The sequence below is a fragment of the Phyllobates terribilis genome, unplaced genomic scaffold (assembly GCF_046119375.1).
Source record: "Phyllobates terribilis strain yellow unplaced genomic scaffold, ASM4611937v1 Scaffold_6__1_contigs__length_29720123, whole genome shotgun sequence".
Lineage (NCBI taxonomy): Eukaryota > Metazoa > Chordata > Amphibia > Anura > Dendrobatidae > Phyllobates > Phyllobates terribilis.
In genome coordinates, this window is record NW_027362766.1 from 27,419,142 (window position 1) to 27,434,256 (window position 15,115).

The 15,115-nt window shown below is 46.4% G+C and overlaps 1 protein-coding gene across 2 annotated transcripts in view; it reads left to right on the forward strand.

Moving 5' to 3' along the window:
- The first annotated feature begins 2,878 nt into the window (after positions 1-2,878).
- The window catches only part of LOC141152761 (uncharacterized), a 486,446-nt gene continuing 474,209 nt past the window's right edge, over positions 2,879-15,115 (forward strand). Inside the window, exon 1 of one of the 2 annotated variants that reach the window (XM_073637449.1) lies at positions 2,879-2,926. The gene's annotated coding sequence lies outside the window, so the exon portion shown is untranslated. The remainder of the gene's footprint in view (positions 2,927-15,115) is intronic. The other variant, XM_073637450.1, reaches the window with a different exon arrangement.

The following is a 15,115-nucleotide window of genomic DNA, read 5'->3' on the forward strand; positions in this document are numbered from 1 at the left end:
ACACTCATTAGCACTGTCATTAATTTAAATAGATTTTAGTCTCAATACAGCACTATTTTACATATAGCACTTATGCACTTTCTAAATCCCTTTTTTGGGTTTTCATTATTTGTAAATATTATTAAAACTAAACGGATCCTAGTTTTTAGCTTTCCATATTTTAACATCTAGTATTTGTGCACTTCCCTGTCCCCCCCCTTTTTTGGATCTATCATTTGTAATCAGGATTATATGGGTAGTCTGGGAGAATATTGACAGGCTGGTTCTTGTTGTGCGCTGTCTACACGCCCCTTAGTGTTGGTGCGCCCCTTCTGAACTCCGCTACCTCTGTATGGGGATTCCACAACAGAGAGTGCGCATGCGTGCGAACGGACCCGTTGGACTTCCGGTCCTGCGCAGTAGACACGCTATGCGTTCCACCGCATTGCGTGTCAGACGCAGGATGTCGGAAGTCACCGTTAGACACACGGGACTTCCAAGTAATTACGCATGTGCCGCAACCACTCTGGCTTACCTAGAATAATTACATCCAGCTGGTGAGAGGGATATATAAAAAGGGACACTGCGTACATACATTCACGCCCCCATTGAAGGAGCATATGGCGAAACAGCGTAGTCGGGGTAGATTCCTTCAAACACCTGTAGCGCCCCGAGGGTTCGGCCGCTACAGGGGTATTGCACCTCAACCAGAGGTGTGGTATTCCACTCCCGGGAAAGGATGGAGTATGGACCAGGGCTCAGTTAGCTGCACACATATACACTCCTCATTTCCGGGCGACAGCTCTACGGTGCTCCCATTAGTATGCAGGCACGACTGACTATGTCCCTGGCTGGAGTGGGGAGGGGGGGAACTCTAGTGATGTGGGAGCAGATAGGGGCTGGTTTCTGGGCATAGGAAGGAGCTCATTGGATGCAGGTCACCTGAGCTTAGACAAGGAGGAGGAGGCATAAAAGGTGGGCACCATCTTAGAACAGTGTTCAGTCTGTGAGGAGGAAGTGAGAGTGGAGGAGCAGGGGAGCAGAGGCTCCGCTGGAGTTCTGCTCCAGAGCCAGGCCTAGGGACACGGGCCGGGCGAGTGGGAGAGAAGGAAAAGGAACAGAACAGAAAGAGAAAGGAACAGAACAGAAAGGCCCAGAAACACGAAGGTAGAAGGGACCCTAAGGACCCAGGAGATTACGGGTGACGGGTCAGGCAAGAAAAGGGTGCCGGATCCCAAGTTGGTGGAGGCAAATAATCCTCAGCCAAGAATCGGAGGTCGTGATCATTTAATGGTGCGACCCCTCGCTAAACCTACTAGGAAGGCACCACGTAGGGCCAGGGAAGCTGGCGCCAAGTTCTCCCAGAGAAGGCCCAAGGCAGCCAGACAGAAGTTTGGTCACTGGTGGGGCACGGCCAGAGAAAGGATAGAAGAGGGTCCTGTGCCATGCTCCTGAATTGCCTGGGGGTTGACCGAGCCCCTCACCTGGTGGACGCAGCACGGCTTGGGCAGTCACTACCTGTACAGAAGTGGCTTGGAGTATACGAACTGTGAGTAAAAGACCCTGGACTGCGACACGTTGTCTTTGTGTGTCTTACCTCGCCAACACTAACGGTACTGGGACGCCCTGCACCACCACCCCCAGCATTCACCTACACTGCCTGAGGATACACTCTTCCCGTGGGGAGTTATCCTATCCCTGTGCTGCATATCTACATCAGCCTCAGCGGTCTGCCTTGCAGCGGCGGTCCTCCCTGACCGCAATCCACGGGTGGCATAGTCGGACATTGCAAAACATATAGAAGACTGCCACTGGTCTGACCACCCTGAGCCACGGACCGGGTTGCCACTACTACCCCCATTATTGCCCTGTTGCCCAGTTCCGAGTGCCCCACGGCCCAGGGGGCAAGTCACACCTCTACAGTCTTTATCCTGTTATCAATAGTCCACATGTAAGTACTAATTTTCAGCTCATGCCCATGGTTAATGATTTAATGATTTTATGCATATAGCTCTCCATTATAACTTGACCTAGTGCTGTTTGTCTCTCACATATTGGGTAACTTTATTAATGTACTTATGTTTACAAGTATAGTTAACCTTCTTAAATACAGTTAAAAGTTTCTCTCATGCACTTGCACTTTATGTTTAGATTAGAGTAGAGTGGATCTTATTATTTACAGCACTTTATGGCAATAGGGGGAGTGCAATATAGGCACCATGGATTTGTAGGCATGTGTGTATTATGTACTGTGGCATGAAATTGTAATCAGTATTGAGGTTTGTATTGTTGGAATCTGAAGGCACCTGTTTTTTATTTTAAGAAAATTGTTTTAAAAAAACTTTTTGGAATAAAAATTATTGATTTTAATGAACTGGCATTTAATCTTCCTTTAAGCCGGGCCTTTGTAGCCCGAGCTTTGCGTGATAAATAACTTTTAATTAAAGTATATTACAAAAAAGATTAGATTTTGACATTAAATAGATAGAGATTTAGGAGTAAAATAAAATTTACTTTCGGTCCACCCCTTTAAATGGCTTGGGGGAGTAGAAGTTTTTGACGGGTTCCCTTCTATAGTACTGTACAGTTATTGATTATACCCCATGTACACATTGCAGGTTTTGTTTCTCTGTGGTTGCATATGATTATAACTCTAACTATGTATGTTGCAGAAAAAAATAATGAACATTTTTTGAATATAATAAAAAAAACCACAACCTAAAAAATCAGTCTTTTTTGAGATTTCAAAGTAAAGGTAAATTAAGGTAATCTATGGCTTTATCGATTTCTGTTAATATTTAATTGATCTTACATTACGGTCTCAGATTCTAGAGAGATCACGTGATATTATTTGCCAAGTTAAGATTAACTTTATAAAATACATAGGCTTTATAAAGTTACTGGCGATGTCAATTAAAAAGACAAAACATAGACTGACAAAACGGTGGTGAGTAAAATATGACATAGGAAAAACTTAAAAGATTGCTGTATATAATTCTTCAATGTTATACAAACTTTTAGTTCTGGTTTACTTTAGAAGTTATTCTCAAGCTGATTTGGTTAGAAGGGATCTCCATTTCATAGGATAAAAGGGTATTTAGCTTCTGGGATCCTCAAAAATCATATACTATCTGTGAGGAAACTTGGGAGTGTTCATTTTCCTGCAGCACCCCCGCAGGAAAAACAATGCTTTACATGCTATCCCATGAAACTGACTAGTGTTGAGCCACCCCCGTAGTGTTCGAGTTCGGTTCGGTTCGTCGAACACCCGTGTGTTCGCCGAACTGTTCGTCGAACTGTTCGTCGAACACCTTCGAACACCGTTAAAACCAATGGCAGGCAAACAAAAACACATAGAAACACATAGAAAACACCTTCAAAGGTGTCCAAAAGCTGACAAACTGCTCAGAAGACACAACTAACACATGGAAAAGTGACAAGTACATATAGTCATGCGAAAAGAAAAGAGGTGGAGGAGTAAAAGGAGGGGGAGACACAGATATAGGCATGTCATGCCCTTCTAAAACCAAAAAGTGAGAAGCCGACACGTTCAGTCCGCTCCTGCCCGTGCCACCTCCGTGTCGCCGGGTTTGTGCCAGAGCCGCGGTGAACCCTGACGGCCAGCCCCCCTCTCCCAATACTGGTGCCTGTCCGCTGGTGGGTCGAGCGAGCCCCCCTGTGGTGGAGGCAGCTCTAAGCTTTTTAATTTAAATTGTCTCTCTAATTTGAATGAATACACTTTAAATCCATTTACAAGGATCTATTGGAGGGCAAGTCTCATGCCAGCAGCCGCGTAATTCCAGCTCCAGTAGCGTCCACTAAAGCTGCTGCAGTTAAAAAGCTTTTATAAGGATCGAGCTCGGCTGTCCACCGCAAGGCATCCTACTGCCAGTCCCAGCCCCTATGCCTTGGGGTGCCTCCTGATGCTCTTCACTGAGTATTCCGTGGTCCCGAAGCGTTTCCTTTGAAAAAATTAAGTGTCCAAACTACAGGTGGTGTAGCTTGCTTAACAGCCGGGATAATCCGCTGACTAGCAGACACTGCTACTAGGCACAAAGTATTTCCTGGGCTAGATGCAGTTAAAAATTTGTAATTAGATACTCTCGTTGGATGCTGAGAAAGCATTCCATAGAGTCTCCTGGCACGCCATATATGATTCTCTTAAAAAGCTTGGGGTAGGGGTCTAGGGGACCCTTTTATAGCCAAAATCACGGCCCTGTATCACAATACGTCACCTAGGCTGAAGATAAATGGAACTGTAGCACCCTGAGGGCTCGGTTGCTACAGAGGTATTGCACCTCACCCAGAGGTGTGATATCTCACTCTCAGGTAAGGATGGAGTGTGGATCAGGACCCGACACCTGCATGCATTACACCACATTGCCGTGGGGCAGGGCGACCAATATGCCTCTGAGATGGGCACGACAGTCCCTGTCCCTGGCTGGAGTGGGGGGAGGGAACACTGAGGAAGGGGAACCCTGTAGTGCAGGAGCAGGGAGGAAGCAGTTCCTGGGTGCATTGAGAAGGGAATATAAAAGGTGGGCACCATCTTAGTTCAGTGCAGAGAAGTCTGAGCAGAAGTGGCAGGGAGCAGGGGCTCTGCATGAGCTCTGCTCCGGAGGCGGGCCTAGTAACAGAGGCCCAGGCCTGGAAGAGGGAGAAGGAAGGAAGAGGAGCGGAGAAGGCTCCAGGAACGAGGAATGAAGGGATCCCAGGGGTGCAGACGGGCGAGTCGCCACCGCACGCCCGAATCCACCTGCGTGGAGGGGTCAGGCCAAAGGGGGAGACCGGTCCCCGAAACTAGTGGAGGCAGGAAACGACCCTCAGCTAGAAACCGGAGGCTGTGACATTTTATGTGGCGCAGCCCCTCGCTACACCCGCTAGGAAGGCACCACATAGGGTCAGGGAAACTGGCGCCACGTTTAACAAGAGGAGGCCCGAGGCAGCCGGACAGAAGGGTTGGTAAGAAAGGCCAGACAAAGGACACACAAAGGGGGTCCTGTGAAGCGCTCCAAAGTTATCTGGGAGTTGTCTGAGCCCCTCACCTGGTGAGCACAGTACGACGTGGGCAGCCATTACCTGCAGACGTGGTCTGGATAATAAGAACTGTGAGTAAAGGCCCTGGACTGCATCACTGACTCCGTGTTGTTACTGCTGCTGCCCTGCACCATCACCCCCATCCTCCGCATACACTGCCCTGAGGCTATACTCCTCCCATGGGGAGTTATGCTACGCTCTGCTTAACCCACAACACCAGCCTCAGCGGTCTGCCCTGCAGCGGCGGTTCACTCTGACCGCAATCCACGGGTGGCGTAGTCGGACATTTAAACATCAAAACCACATAAATAGTTCCGCCACTGGTTTGACCACCCTGAGCCACGGAACCGGGTCGCTGCCACGAAGACTACAACCACCAGCATCCACCAAAAAGGGTCCGGCTCCGGGTGTCCCAAGGCCCAGGGGGTGCATCAGAACATTTTCATCACCTTTCACAATCACCAATGGGACAAGGCAGGGATGTCCTCTGTCCCCTCTCTTATACATCCTAGTGACGGAGCACCTGCTCTCATCAATTCGCCATAACCCCAATATTAGGTGGATTGAGGTGGGAGGCACCGAGTACAAGTGCTCTCTATTTGCTGATGATGTCCTAGTATATATCACTCTATCACCTATATCCATCCATGCTGTTATGGCTGAAATAGATCACTTTGTTACATGGTCAAATTTTAAAATCAATGCAGCGAAGTCTGAGGCCCTCGATGTCTCCCTCCCCAAATCCATATAGGATTCCATCCAGTCCAACTTTCCCTTTGCCTGGCCCTCACAGGGTATCAAATACTTAGGAATTCCTATTCATAGAGACCTCTCCCATCTATGTTATCTTAATTTTGGGCCCTTTATTGAACAACTCCATACAGACCACGGTTGGCAAGTTAGAACTGTAAGATTCACTACGTGAACCACTGGTGTTTGTCAGTTAAACTCATTGATGGTGATGTGTGTCAGGGCTCTTTATATCACTGTAAGCAATTGCAGACACCTGTGCTAATTAGTTTGGCAGGTGTGTCCAATGAAAGGCAAGACTACTTAAGAAGGCTGTCTCACATTATTAAGCAGCCTACATTTTCTGCCAAAATGGGAAAGAAAAAGGATGTGTCGGCTGCTGAGAAGCAACAAATTGTGGAGTGTTTAGGTCAAGGCATGACTACAATCAACATTGTGCGATGATCAGGATGAAGTGTCTTGGCAATCAAGAAGTATGTAGCTGATTCACAGTACACACGTGTGCGTGCTGATAAGGGCAAATTGAGGACTCTTTCCTACAGGCAATTACATCAGGTTGAAAGAGCAGCGGCAAAAAAGCCTTGTCATAGCAGCAGACAAGTTTTTGAAGCTGCTGGTGCCTCCAACGTCCCCCGAACAACAAGATGCAGGGCCCTTCAGAGGTTTGCAGCTGTGCATACGCCATCCTGTCCTCTATCCACTTCACACAAGCAGAAACGGCTCCAGTGGGCCAAACATTACATGAAGACTGATTTCAAAACTGTTTTGTTCATGGATGAGTGCCGTGCAGCGCTCGATGGTCCAGATGGATGGAGTGGAGGATGGCTGGTTGATGGACACCCCACGCAAACACGGCTACAGCGCCAACAAGGAGGAGGTGGAGTAATGTTTTGGGCTGGAATCATGGGGAGAGAGATTGTCGGCCCCTTTAGGATCCCTGAAGGCGCTAAAGATGAACTCCATAATGTATGTGGATTTTCTCAAACAGCACTTCCTGCCATGGTTCAAGAAGAAGAACCGTGTATTTCACAGCAAGATCATTTTTCTGCATGATAATGCACCATCTCATGCTGCACATAAAACATCTGCATCTCTGGCTGATATGGGCATAAAAGGGGACAAACTTATGGTGTGACCCCCATGCTCCCCTGACCTCTACCCCATTCAGAACCTTTGGAGCATCATTAAAAGGAGTGTCTATGATGGCGGGAGGCAGTTCACATCTAAGCAACAGCTCTGGGAGGGTATTCTGTCCTCATGCAAAACAATTGAAGCAGAAACCATCCAAAATCTGACAAATTCAATGGACGAGAGAGTTCAGAAGCTCCTTTCGAACAAGGGGTCCTATGTGAAAATGTAACATCACCTAGAATAAAGTTTTGAGTTGAAAACTGTTTGATTTCAGTTTCTAACAACCTGCTAATGCTTATAATTTCAAAAATGACCATTTTTTTGGTCTTTATTAAAATGAAAAGGTTGATCGAAAAGTTTGGGGGATCTAAGAGTGTGGCAACCCAGTAGTCATGATTACTTCGAATTCTGACAATATGAGGGTCATGCTGCAGGTAGTGCAGCAAGAAGGCACTTATGTGTCTTGCGCATCTCGGAGCCCCAAAATTATTATCCGGGCTAGATGCAGCTAAAAATTATTATTAATTTTAAATCTGGTGAAGCTTTAGTATAGATGGCCTAATAGGATCAGTGCTGCACACTGCTACAAAGCCCAAATTATTTTCCAGTCAAGATACAGATAAACATGATTAGTAATTTTAAATCTGGTGGAGCTTATTATAGATGGCCTAATAGAATCAGTGCTGCACACTGCTACAAAGCCCAAATTATTTTCCAGCCAAGATACAGATAAACATGATTAGTAATTTGAAACCTTAAAACGGTTGGTAGGGTGATTTTAACCAATCATCAAGCTTTTACTCTCCCCAGAATGACACAGGGTAGAAAAGTCGTTTCGGATTCATGATTTGTTCATCTTTATGAACGTGAGTCTGTCTACATTATCAGTGGAGAGCCGCGTGCGCTTATCTGTCAGCACACCACCAGCAGCGCTGAACACACGTTCAGACAGAACGCTGGCTGCGGGGCATGACAAGATCGCCAAGGCGTAAGTGGCTAGCTCCGGCCATTTATCCAGATTGGAAGCCCAAAAAGAGCAAGGGTCCAGTGACACAGTCGTGGCTTCAATGTTTACTTGGAGATACTCCTGTACCATCGTCTCTAGGCGTTGACTATGTGTCAGACTTCTTGTCTCCTGTGGCCTTGCAAAGGATGGGCTAAAAAAGTGGTGAAATGATTCCGCAAAATTGATGTTACCAGCACATACTGTGGTTCTGTTACGGTTTGAGTGCTGAACACTTGACGGTCCCACGGTTGGCAAGTTGGAACTGTGAGATTCACTACGTGCACCACTGGTATTTTGTGGAAAAGCACATGTAAGATTCTGCAACAGTCTCTGCTGATACTCCTGCATGCGTGCATCCCTTTCTATGGCAGGAATAATTTCTGCAAATTTACTTTTGTACCGGGGATCTAACAGTGTGGCAACCCAGTAGTCAGGATTATTTCTAATTCTCACAATTCGAGGGTCATGTTGCAGGTAGTGCAGCAAGAAGGCACTCATGTGTGTTGCGCATCCAGGAGCACCAAGTCCCTGTTGTGTTGGTGGCGAGGTAACAATCATGCTTCCTTCCTCTGTCCACTCCCCCCAACCTCGCACAACAGAAATGTGATCAAGGTCTCCCTCATCTGATGAGTCTTCCATCAGTTCGTCCTCCACTTCTTCCTGGGCTCCTGCACCTTCCTCACTAGTTTGGCTGCTACCATGCGCCCTGGTAAAACCATCTCCCCCACCCTCACATGCCTGCCGCCTTGGTGCTGCCGACCGTCTGGACCTTGCAGATGTTAGCCCTTCCGCATACAACTCCTCCTCCTCTACTTCCTCCACCTCCTCTTGTGCCACCACCTGACTCCGAATTCTGTTTAACATGTGCTCCAGCATGTAAATCACCGGAATAGTCATGCTGATAATGGCATCGTCAGCACTAAACATCTTCGTCGCCATTTCAAAACTGTGCAGAAGGGTGCATAGGTCCCTGATCTGAGACCACTCCTCCAGCGTGATTTGCCCCACCTCTGGATCTCGTTGGCCCAGGCTATACGTCAGAACGTATTGCACCAGGGCTTGTCGGCGCTGCCACAGTCGCTGCAACATGTGCATAGTTGAATTCCACCGGGTAGGCACATCGCATTTTAGCCGGTGAAGTGGCAGGCCCAACGACTTCTGTAGAGATGTAAGTCGCTGAGCTGCGGGATGCGAACGGCGGAAGTGAGCACACAGCGACCGTGCCCTCTGCAGAAGGCCATCTAGTCTGGGATAGTGGGCTAAAAATTGCTGGACAACCAGGTTCAACACGTGAGCCATACAAGGCACGTGTGTGACATTGCCCCGGCGAAGGGCCGCACCCAGGTTTGCAGCATTGTCGCACACGGCCTTCCCTGGTTTCGGGTCCAGTGGAGACAACCATTCATGAAATTGGTTCTCCAGAGCTGACCACAACTCCTCAGCTGTGTGACTCACATTTCCCAGACATTTCAATGTAAAAACCGCCTGATGACGTTGAGCCCTACTGCCAGCATAGTAAGGAGGTGTGCAGGATCCCTTCTGCGCAGTTAGAAAGCTTGTGGCATGACCAGACAGGCTTTGGGTGCAGGTGGAAGACCGAGAGGAGGTTGAGGAGGCAGAAGCAGTGGAGGAACTTTGACATAAAGAGGATTGACGCACAACTCGTGGGGACGGCAAGACTTGGACAGCAGCCCCTTGTCCTGCTGTCACTATAGTTACCCAGTGCCCAGTCAGCGACATGTAACGCCCCTGTCCATGCCTACTCGTCCAAGTGTCTGTGGTGAAATGCACCCTGTCACACACAGAGTTTCTCAAAGAAGCGGTGATGTTGTGTGCGACATGCTGGTGGAGCGCAGGCACACCTTTCTTTGAGAAGTAGTGCCGACTGGGCATCTGGTACTGGGGCACTGCGACGGACATAAGGTCTCGAAAATCCTCTGTGTCCACCAGGCGGAAAGGCAGCATTTCTGTAGCCAAGAACTTGCAGATGGTGAAATTCAACCTCTTAGCTTTCTCATGGCTAGGAGGAAATGGTCTTTTACTTGTCCACATCTGAGGGACCGAGGGCTGGCTATTGTGCTTAGACGGGGTTGATAAGGGTGTCCCCAGCAAACTGCCGGTCTGTGAGGAAGATGCAGGCGGACATGTTAGGTTGCCTTGATCCAAAGGTGGTGCTATCGATGTCGGACAGCGCTCAACACCAGCTGGTGTTACCACCTCCAAAGAAAATGATGACCTGCCAATCACGCTGGCTGTTGCGGGTAAAGAGGTGGCAGGTCTGCGCCCCAAAACAGGTGTGACTGCTGTCCCCCCAGTCACAGAGGATCAAGAGGCCGCGGATGCACAAGATATGGCAGACGGTGGCTGGCCCGGCCGGCTAGGCCGCATTGTAGCACACAGCTTCCCACTGCAACTTATGCTTCATGTCCATGTGCCGGTTCATGCATGAAGTACTCAAACTATGTATTTTTTGGCCTCTATTTAGCTTTTGCTGAAAATGTTACAGATAACACGAGTTGGGTCATCTTTATCGATCTGAAAAAATGCCCAGGCTATGCAAGGCTTAGCACCCATGCGACCTGAAGAGCCACCACGACTTGTGGTGAGAGGCAGAGTTGTGTTTGAGGATGCAGTTGTTGACGTGCTTCCAGTACTACGTCTCTGTCCAGGAAGGCGCAACCTGACCTCGTCGTCACTAGCATCTTCCTCCACCTCCTCTGCTGACCTCATCTCTTGGCTGACTGTGGGTTGACAGTAAGTGGGATCTCCAACCTCATCATCATCACCCTGTGCGTTATCACACCCGTCGTCCTCAGAGCCAACCTGTTCCTGCCCTGACAAAAAACTAAAGTTGTCGCTCCAATCAGGTATTTGAGTCTTATCATCGTCTTCCTCATTGTCTCCACCAACAGGAGTTACAGTTTGGGAAAGAGGGTCTACATTATGGTCAGAACCTTCTGCGTCTGGTCCTGGATCCGACTCATAAAGATTCTGGGCATCAGTGCAGATCATTTCCTCGTCTGGATTCACAGAAGCGCTGGAGTCGACCTCTGATTCCCAGGCTATAGTATGAGTAAACAGCTCTGCAGACTCAACCATCTGTTCTACCTCATACTCAGACAGGCAGCTGGAGATTTGGGAGCTGTGAGGAAGCAAGTGCGATTGGGGTGACACCTTTGAGGACTGGAGTATTTGTGATGTTGAAGTTGATGTCAAGGAGAGCTCACTTAAAGAAGCACTTGATATCCGTTGAAGCACCTGCTGTTTTTGTGCCTCATCTGGAATTTGTAGCGATTGGCGTGGCCGTAAGAAAGGGATCTTATCACATTGTCCGCTAAAAGAAGTAGACATTTTAGTTTGGCTGGAAGATGGTCTTTCTTCTGCAGATGTTACTGTTGCTTTAACACCTACCCCACGGACACAACCTTTTTTCCCCTTCCCAACACGCCTATTCCCCTTTCCACCAGCAGCAGGCCTTTTTCCACTCATTTTGGTGGTTAACTAATTAACAACTCTGGAGTTGTTTGCACAAAAAAACAATGGATGGGAACCGAGCAGAGCTGAGTGGCCAAACTGTGGTATTAGGCCAAAACTATTGGCTGGGTTAGATGCAGAAAAAAATATATTCAATTTGCAACCTGATGGAGGTCAGTATAGATGGACTAATAGAGAAAGTCCCACACACTGCTAGAAGGCCAAATATTTTTTCAGAGCTAGATGCAGATAAAAATTATTTTTAATTTGCAACCTGATGGAGGTCAGTATAGATGGACTAATAGAGAAAGTCCCACACACTGCTAGAAGGCCAAATATTTTTTCAGAGCTAGATGCAGATAAAAATTATTTTTAATTTGCAACCTGATGGAGGTCAGTATAGATGGACTAATAGAGAAAGTCCCACACACTGCTAGAAGCCCAAATATTTTTTCAGAGGTAGATGCAGAAAAAAATATATTCAGTTTGCAACCTGATGGATGTCTGTATAGATGGATTAATAGAACAAGTCCCACACACAGCTAGAAGCCCAATATTTTTTCAGAGGTAGATGCAGAAAAAAATATATTCAGTTTGCAACCTCATGGAGGTCAGTATAGATGGACTAATACAACAAGTCCCACACACAGCTAGAAGCCCAATATTTTTTCAGAGGTAGATGCAGAAAAAAATATATTCAGTTTGCAACCTGATGGAGGTCTGTATAGATGGATTAATAGAACAAATCCCACACACAGCTAGAAGCCCAATATTTTTTCAGAGGTAGATGAAGAAAAAAATATATGCAGTTTGCAACCTGATGGAGGTCAGTATAGATGGACTAATACAACAAGTCCCACACACAGCTAGAAGCCCAATATTTTTTCAGAGCTAGATGCAGAAAAAAATTATATTCAATTTGCAACCTGATGGAGGTCAGTATAGATGGACTAATAGAATGATGCTATGCCCAAAAGATTTTACTTCACTAGGTGCAGTAAAAAAATTGGTATTCTATACACAGGTGGTATATCTTGCAACTCAGATAGGCTACTCCACTGACTAACACACTCTGCAATAGGCCAAAAAGGATTAGCTTTGCTAGATTCAGACAAATGCTGTGAAAAAAACTTGCACAGCACTGGCACAGACCTGCCTGGCAAAAACTGATAGGAACTGATGTAACCTAGTCCTGAAAAGGACTCCAATTACAATTAGTCTTTACTCCCACAATCTATCTATTTAAGAGCACAGACCTGCCTGATAAAAGTCGTAGGAAATGCTGTAACCTAGTCCTTAAAAGGACTGCAATCACAACTATTCCCTACTCCCAAGCTATCTGTAGATTTGTGCGAAAATTGGCTTGAAATTAACAAGGTATAGCGCACACAGCAACAGCGGTGCCGTCTAACACGCAGCTGCAGCAGTGAGAAAATGGTGGCGACGGGGAAAATGGCTTGGTCTTATAGGGCAAGGACATGTGACATACACTGCCAATCACACATGCCCTTGCTTGTGTGAAAAAAAGCACTTCGCTCCGTGTGTGCGCTGCTGATAGGCTGACAGATTGCACCTCCCCACTGTAAATGCGGGAAAGAGAAAAAAAAATGGAGATCTTCATTGTTCCTGCAGAGATCCATCCCCTGCCCCTCCCCCCACCCTGCTGTACACTCAAACTGCGTATTAACATTAATTTTCATCATTACTGAGAAAAAATCCAGTTATGATTTTGGGGCACGAACAGTTATCGAACATAACCTCGAACAGCCGAATTTTTCTCAAATTGTTCGTGTTCGCCGAACGGCTCGAACACCGCCCAAAAGAGCTCGAATTTGAGATTGGCGAACAGTTCGAGTAGAACAACGCTCATCTCTAAAACTGACTATATGTGTATTTGATGCAGGTCTAGACTGAGGGACCTTTTATATTACTTCAGTTCTACATTTGCTGATGAATCTACTAAACTAAATGTCCAGACTTGAATAGTATAGGATACGGCTGACATGGCCATACACTGGTACCCAAAATCACCCGGTTCTATAGTATCCGCACTTCCGTATTCTTTATATAGAATACTCAAAAAAGGAATGGAAGCAATGGAGACCATATAAATATGTGTAAGAATTACATTGTATTAGGAAACAGTTTTTACCATAAAAACATTAAATGACAATTAGATATGGAGAGAGTAACAATGAGCGTCCCACCACTCAGGGAGTATAAAGCAGCGTAGAGGGGATTCCTTGCTATTAACTCTCTCAGGTCTGGTATGAAAAAAATCCCCTCTACTCTACTTTATACTCCCTGAGTGGTGGGATGCTCTTTGTCACTCTCTTCATCTCTAATTGTCCTTCAATGTTTTAATGGTAAAAACTGTTTCCTAATACAATGTGATTCTTACACATATTATAAGGTCATCATTGCTTCCATTCCTTTCTTTTCTATTTCATGTCCTTACACTGCAATACAGAAGTATGTCAGTGATCGAGCCAGTGAGACTAACGAAAAAGTTAGAAAAAAGTCTAACAAAATGTTACAATTCTTCCTACCTTGACTGACATGTTTTTCTTTCCTTTTTTCAAGTTGTAACTTTTTATTTTTCCATCAACATAGCAGTATAAGGGCTTCTCTTTTAGTTTTGAATGACATCTTTCATTTTACTGTAAAATGTAGTGATGAGCGAGCATGCTCGCAAGTACTCGGTACTCGCCCGAGCATCTCAGTACTCGAGATGCTCGGAGATCACCGAGTATTTCCGGGGTTGCTCGGTGGGTGCTCGGGTCCCCTCCCTGCATGTTTGGCGCTCTTTAGAGTGCCAATCAACATGCAGGGATTGCCTGCCACTCATTGTAATGCCACAGCCATGGTGGTTGTGGCATCACAGTGATTGGCTAGTCACACAGCGTCATCAGGTTTATATCAGACCTGGCGCCGCCATGCTCATCACAGTCACTCCGGAATCAAGCAGAGTAAGGAGAGGTGCTGCTGAGCTAGGGGGAGATTTGCTTGTGTATTACGTAGTGTAGGAAGAAAAACCGTACATTACACATATCCATCTTAACAAACAGTCCTTTTGAGGACTAATCCATCTGCAGATATATCAGGCAGGCAGGCAGGGTATATAGTCAGGCAGTGTATATAGCAGACTGCAGTGCATATAGCACAAGAGGCTCCATTGCAATTCTGCCTTCTGCTGCTGTTAGATATTGTTATACAAAGGCCCAGGTCTCAGGGGCCAGGAATACTTTTTTTGGATCTTAATCCTCATTATTTGCTTAAAAAGCAATCCAGAGAACACGTTTTTTTTGTGCCATTTGCTTGTTGGCACTGCAGAATACAGCCAGGTCCTTTCCATATTACAGCGCTAAAAATCTAAAAATCCAGCTATTTAAAACTGTGTTTTCTCTGTCACACGGATCACATATACGTTGTCAGAAAATTCTGCCATTTTTGGCCTCCATTCAAATTTTTTTTCACTGTGTCAGTGAAGTTTTTGACACCGGTTTGCTGTTCAAAATAGTTACCTACAGGCCAGGTATTTAAAACTGTGGTTTCTCCGTCACACGGATCACATATAAGTTCGCTCCAAATTCAGTCATTTGTAGTGAGCGTGGTAGATATTCTCCTCCATTTAAAATGGGCAAGGCATGTGGCAAGGGACGGGGAACTGGATGTGATGGTGAAGGTGCATGCAGAAGCCGAGGACAAGGCCGTGGGCAAGCTGAAATTGTGCCACAA